This window comes from Homarus americanus, unplaced genomic scaffold, assembly GCF_018991925.1.
Source record: "Homarus americanus isolate GMGI-L3 unplaced genomic scaffold, GMGI_Hamer_2.0 scaffold31037, whole genome shotgun sequence".
In the NCBI taxonomy this organism is placed as follows: Eukaryota; Metazoa; Arthropoda; class Malacostraca; order Decapoda; family Nephropidae; genus Homarus; species Homarus americanus.
In genome coordinates, this window is record NW_024722227.1 from 28,109,311 (window position 1) to 28,115,310 (window position 6,000).

General features: G+C 44.3%; 1 protein-coding gene across 2 annotated transcripts in view; it reads left to right on the forward strand.

Moving 5' to 3' along the window:
* The window catches only part of LOC121862477, a 69,232-nt gene that overhangs the window by 7,749 nt on the left and 55,483 nt on the right, over positions 1-6,000 (forward strand). The window lies entirely within an intron of this gene.

The window sequence follows — 6,000 nt, forward strand, 5'->3', positions numbered from 1 at the left end:
ATGGTGTGATGTGTTGATGTGTTCAGTATGGTGTGATGTGTTGACGTTCAGTATGGTGATGTGTTGATGTGTTCAGTATGGTGATGTGTTGATGTTCAGTTGGTGTGATGTGTTGATGTGTTCAGTGGGGTGGATGTGTGACGTGTTCAGAGGTGATGTGTTGACGTGTTCAGATGGTGATGTGAGTGTTAGGGTGATGTGTTGACGTGTTCAGTATGGTGATGTTGACGTGTTAGTATGGTGTGATGTGTTGACGTGTTCAGTATGGTGTGATGTGTTGATGTTGATGTGTTGGTGTTCGTATGGTGGTGTTGTGTGATGTTGACGTGTTCAGTATGGTGATGTGTTGATGTGTTCAGTATGGTGTGATGTGTTGATGTGTTCAGTATGGTGATGTTGATGTCAGTTGGGTTGTGATGTGTTGACGTGTTCAGTATGGTGTGTGATGTGTTGACGTGTTCAGTATGGTGATGTGTTGGTGTTCAGTATGTGTGATGTGTTGACGTGTTCAGTATGGTGTGATGTGTTGACGTTCAGTATGGTGTGATGTGTGAGTGTTCAGTGGGTGATGTTGACGTGTTCAGTATGGTGATGTGTTGACGTGTTCAGTATGGTGATGTGTTGATGTGTTCAGTATGGTGTGATGTGTTGACGTGTTCAGTATGGTGTGATGTGTTGACGTGTTGAGTATGGTGATGCGTTGATGTGTTCGGGTTGTGTGTTGGTGTATGGTGATGTGTGACGTGTTCAGTGCGTGATGTGTGACGTCAGTATGGTGTGATGTGTTGATGTGTTCAGTATGGTGTGATGTGTTGACGTGTTCAGTATGGTGATGTGTTGACGTTCAGTATGGTGTGATGTGTTGACGTGGATTGTTGGTGATGTGTTGGTTGGTGATGTGGACGTGTTCAGTATGGTGTGATGTCGTGTTCAGTATGGTGTGTGTGTGGTGTGATGTGTTGACGTGTTCAGTATGGTGTGATGTTGATGTGTTCAGTATGGTGTGATGTGTTGAGTGTTTTGATGTGTTGACGTGTTCAGTATGGTGTGATGTGTGATGTGTGGGTGTGGTTCAGTATGGTGTGATGTGTTGACGTGTTGTTATGGTGTGATGTGTTGATGTGTTCAGTATGGTGATGTGTTGACGTGTTCAGTATGGTGTGATGTGTTGACGTGTTCAGTATGGTGTGATGTGTTGATGTGTTCAGTATGGTGTGATGTTGGTGTTGAGTATGGTGATGTGTTGATGTGTTCAGTAGGTGATGTGTTGAGTTGAGTATGGTGGGTGTGGGTGTGATGTGTGACGTGTTCAGTATGGTGATGTGTTGATGTCAGTATGGTGTGATGTGTTGACGTGTTCAGTATGGTGATGTGTGACGTTCAGTATGGTGTGATGTGTTGACGTGTTCAGTGGTGTGATGTTGACGTGTTGGTATGGTGTGATGTGTTGACGTGTTCGGATGGTGTGATGTGTTGACGTGTTCAGTATGGTGTGATGTTGATGTTCAGTATGGTGATGTGTTGAGTGTTGGTAGGGTGATGTGTTGACGTGTTCAGATGGTGGTGTGATGTGTTGATGTTGAGTTCAGTATGGTGATGTGTTGATGTTCAGTATGGTGTGATGTTGATGTGTTCAGTATGGTGTGATGTGTTGACGTGTTCAGTATGGTGTGATGTGTTGACGTGTTCAGTATGGTGGTGAGGTGATTGGTGATGTGGTTCGGGTGTGATGTGACGTGTTGGGGTGATGTGTTGACGTTGTATGGTGTGATGTTGATGTTCAGTATGGTGATGTGTTGACGTAAGTATGGTGATGTGTGACGTTGTATGGTGATGTGTGTGTGATGTGTTGACGCAGTATGGTGTGATGTGTTGACGTGTTCAGTATGGTGTGATGTGTTGATGTTCAGTATGGTGTGATGTGTGATGTTCAGTGGTGATGTGTTGACGTGTTGTTGGGGGGTGTGTGGCGATGGTGTGATGGTTGGTTCAGTGGTGTGATGTTGACGTTTAGTATGGTGATGTGTGATGTGTCGTATGGTGTGATGTGTGATGTTGTTGTGTGTTGATGTGTAGTATGGTGATGAGTGGTGACGGTTCAGTATGGTGTGATGTTGACGTGTTCAGTATGGTGATGTGTTGACGTGTTCAGTATGGTGTGATGTGTTGACGTGTTCAGTATGGTGATGTTGATGTGTTCAGTATGGTGATGTGTTGATGTGTTCAGTATGGTGTGATGTGTTGACGTGTTCAGTATGGTGATGTGTTGATGTGTTCAGTATGGTGTGATGTGTTGATGTGTTCAGTATGGTGTGATGTGGTGTGTCAGTGGTGATGTGTTGATGTGTTCAGTATGGTGTGATGTGTTGACGTGTTTGGTATGGTGTGATGTGTTGACGTGTTCAGTATGGTGTGATGTGTTGATGTGTTCAGTATGGTGTGATGTGTTGATGTGTTCAGTATGGTGATGTGTTGATGTGTTCAGGAGGTGTGATGTGTTGATGTGTTCAGTATGGTGTTGATGTGTTGGAGGTGTGATGTTGAGTGTTATGGTGAAGGATGGTGATGTGTTGACGTGTTCAGTATGGTGTGATGTCAGTAGTGATGTGTTGGCAGTATGGTGATGTGTTGATGTTCAGTATGGTGTGATGTTGACGTGTTCAGTATGGTGATGTGTTGATGTGTTCAGTATGGTGTGAAGTTGGGTGTGATGTGTTGATGTGTTCAGTATGGTGTGATGTTGACGTGTTGGTATGGTGTGATGTGTTGACGTGTTCAGTATGGTGATGTGTTGACGTGTTCAGTGGTGTGATGTGTGACGTGTTCAGTATGGTGATGTGACGTTCAGTATGGTGTGATGTGTTGACGTGTTCAGTATGGTGTGATGGTTGACGTGTTCAGTATGGTGGTGATGTGTGTGTGTTGTGATGTTGTGAGTGATGTGTTGATGTGTTCAGTATGGTGTGAGTGTTTGATGTGACGTGTTCAGTATGGTGTGATGTGTTGACGTGTTCAGTATGGTGTGATGTGTTGACGTGTTCAGTATGGTGTGTGATGTGTTGATGTGTTCAGTATGGTGTGATGTTTAGGTTGGGTGATGGTTGACGTGTTCAGTATGGTGTGATGTGTTGACGTCGTTGTGGGTGTATGGTTGGCAGTATGGTGTGAGTGTTTGTGAGTTCGTATGTGTTGAGTGTTCAGTATTGTTGTTGGTTGGGTTGGTGTGGGTGTGTGGGTGTGGGTGTGATGTGTGACGTGTTCAGTATGGTGTGATGTGTTGATGTTCAGTATGGTGTGATGTGTTGACGTGTTCAGTATGGTGTGATGTTGACGTGTTCAGTATGGTGTGATGTGTTGACGTGTTCAGTATGGTGTGTGTGAGTGTATGGTGACGTGTTCAGGGTGTGATGTTGACGTGTTCAGTATGGTGATGGTGATGTGTTCAGTATGGTGTGATGTGTTGACCGTGATGTGTTGACGTACAGTATGGTGTGATGTGTTGACGTGTTCAGTGGTGTGATGTGTTGACGTGTTCAGTATGGTGATGTTGATGTGTTCGTATGGTGTGATGTGTTGACGTGTTCAGTATGGTGTGATGTGTTGACGTGTTCAGTATGGTGTGATGTGTTGACGTGTTCAGTATGGTGTGATGTGTTGACGTGTTCAGTATGGTGTGATGTGTTGACGTGTTCAGTATGGTGTGATGTGTTGACGTGTTCAGTATGGTGTGATGTGTTGACGTGTCAGTGTGTTGACGTGTTCAGTATGGTGTGATGTGTTGACGTGTTCAGTATGATGTGTTGTACGTGTTCAGTATGGTGTGATGTGTTGACGTGTTCAGTATGGTGTGATGTGTTGACGTGTTCAGTATGGTGTGATGTGTTGACGTGTTCAGTATGGTGTGATGTGTTGACGTGTTCAGTATGGTGTGATGTGTTGACGTGTTCAGTATGGTGTGATGTGTTGACGTGTTCAGTGGTGTGATGTGTTGACGTGTTCAGTATGGTGTGATGTGTTGACGTGTTCAGTATGGTGTGATGTGTTGACGTGTTCAGTATGGTGTGATGTGTTGACGTGTTGCAGTATGGTGTGATGTGTTGACGTGTTCAGTATGGTGTGATGTGTTGACGTGTACGGTATGTGGTGTGTTGTGTGTTCAGTATGGTGTGATGTGTTGCGTGTACAGTATGGTGTGTTGGCGTGTTCGGTATGGTGTGATGTGTTGACGTGTTCAGTATGGTGTGATGTGTTGACGTGTTCAGTATGGTGTGATGTGTTGACGTGTTCAGTATGGTGTGATGTGTTGACGTGTTCGAGTATGGTGTGATGTGTGTTGACGTGTTCAGTATGGTGTGATGTGTTGACGTGTACAGTATGGTGTGATGTGTTGACGTGTTCAGTATGGTGTGATGTGTTGACGTGTTCAGTATGGTGTGATGTGTTGACGTGTTCAGTATGGTGTGATGTGTTGACGTGTTCAGTATGGTGTGATGTGTTGACGTGTACAGTATGGTGTGATGTGTGTGTTCAGTATGGTGTGATGTGTTGACGTGTTCAGTATGGTGTGATGTGTTGACGTGTTCAGTATGGTGTGATGTGTTGACGTGTTCAGTATGGTGTGATGTTGACGTGTCAGTATGGTGTGATGTGTTGACGTTTCAGTATGGTGTGATGTGTTGACGTGAGTATGGTGTGATGTTGACGTGTACAGTATGGTGTGATGTGTTGACGTGTTCAGTATGGTGTGATGTGATGTGAAACGGGTGGATGACTGACTCAGACCTAACGATGAGTGGGTGACTTACAGCTGACGATGGTTCAACCCTTTGAGACAACGATGATTTATAAGGTTAAACCATCGTCCTCTAAGGGTTAAAATGTTTTAATTTCTACATAAAACAGAAACTTGTATTACCTGAAGATTAGACACCCTAGTTTATTTTACCTGTTAATTAAACTATCCTAATATTACCTGTGTAGGGTTAGGTTAGGCTAGCACTAGGGTGTCTAATCTTCAGGTGATAAATTGTTTGTTCAGTTCCCGTGACGTCACCAAGGTCAAGCGTTCGAGCAGGTAAAAATAAATAAATATATTCACAGGTGTATTTTGTTCCAGAAGTAATTAATACCTTACCTGTGTGTCTGTTGTCTAGGGGGTTTCGATGCCTTGTTTGTTAACGGGGTGATTTGGTGTTAGGGTAAAGTTAGTGTTAGGTTAGGGTAGGTTAATGTTAGGGTAGGTTAATGTTAGGGTAGGTTAGTGTTAGGTTAGGGTAGGTTAATGTTAGGGTAGGTTAGTGTTAGGTTAGGGTAGGGTTAGTGTTAAGGTGGAGTTAGTGTAGGGTTAGGGTAGGTTAGTGTTAGGGTAGGTTAGTGTTAGGGTAGATTAGTGGGTTAGTGTTAGGGTGGTTAGTGTTAGGGTAGGTTAGGTGTAGGTTAGGATTGGTTAGTGTTAGGGTGGGTTAGGGTAGGTTGGTGTTAGGGTGAGTTAGTGTTAGGGTAGGTTAGGTTAGGGTAGGTTAGTGTAGGTTAGGGGTGGAGGTTAGTGTTAGGGTGGGTTAGGGTAGGTTGGTGTTAGGGTAGGTTAGTGTTAGGGTGGGTTAGGTGGGTTAGGGTAGGTTAGGTTAGTGTAGGTTAATGTTAGGGGTAGGTTGGAGTGTAGGTTAGGGTGGGTTAGTGTTAGGGTAGGTTAGGGTTGGGTTGGTGTTAGGGTAGGTTATTGGGTGTTGGGTTAGTGTAGGTTGGAGTAGGGTTAGTGTTAGGGAGTAGGTTGGAGTAGGTTGGTGTTAGGGTAGGTTGGTGTTAGGGTAGGTTAGGTGTTGGGTTAGGTTTGAGTGGGTTAAGGTTAGTGTTAGGAGTAGGTTAATGTTAGGGTGGGTTGGTGTAGGTTAGGGTAGGTTAGTGTTAGGGTGGGTTGGGTAAGTTAGGTTAGTGTTAGGGTAGGTTGGTGTTAGGGTAGGTTAATGTGTTAGGGATTGAGTTAGTGTTAGGGTAGGTTAG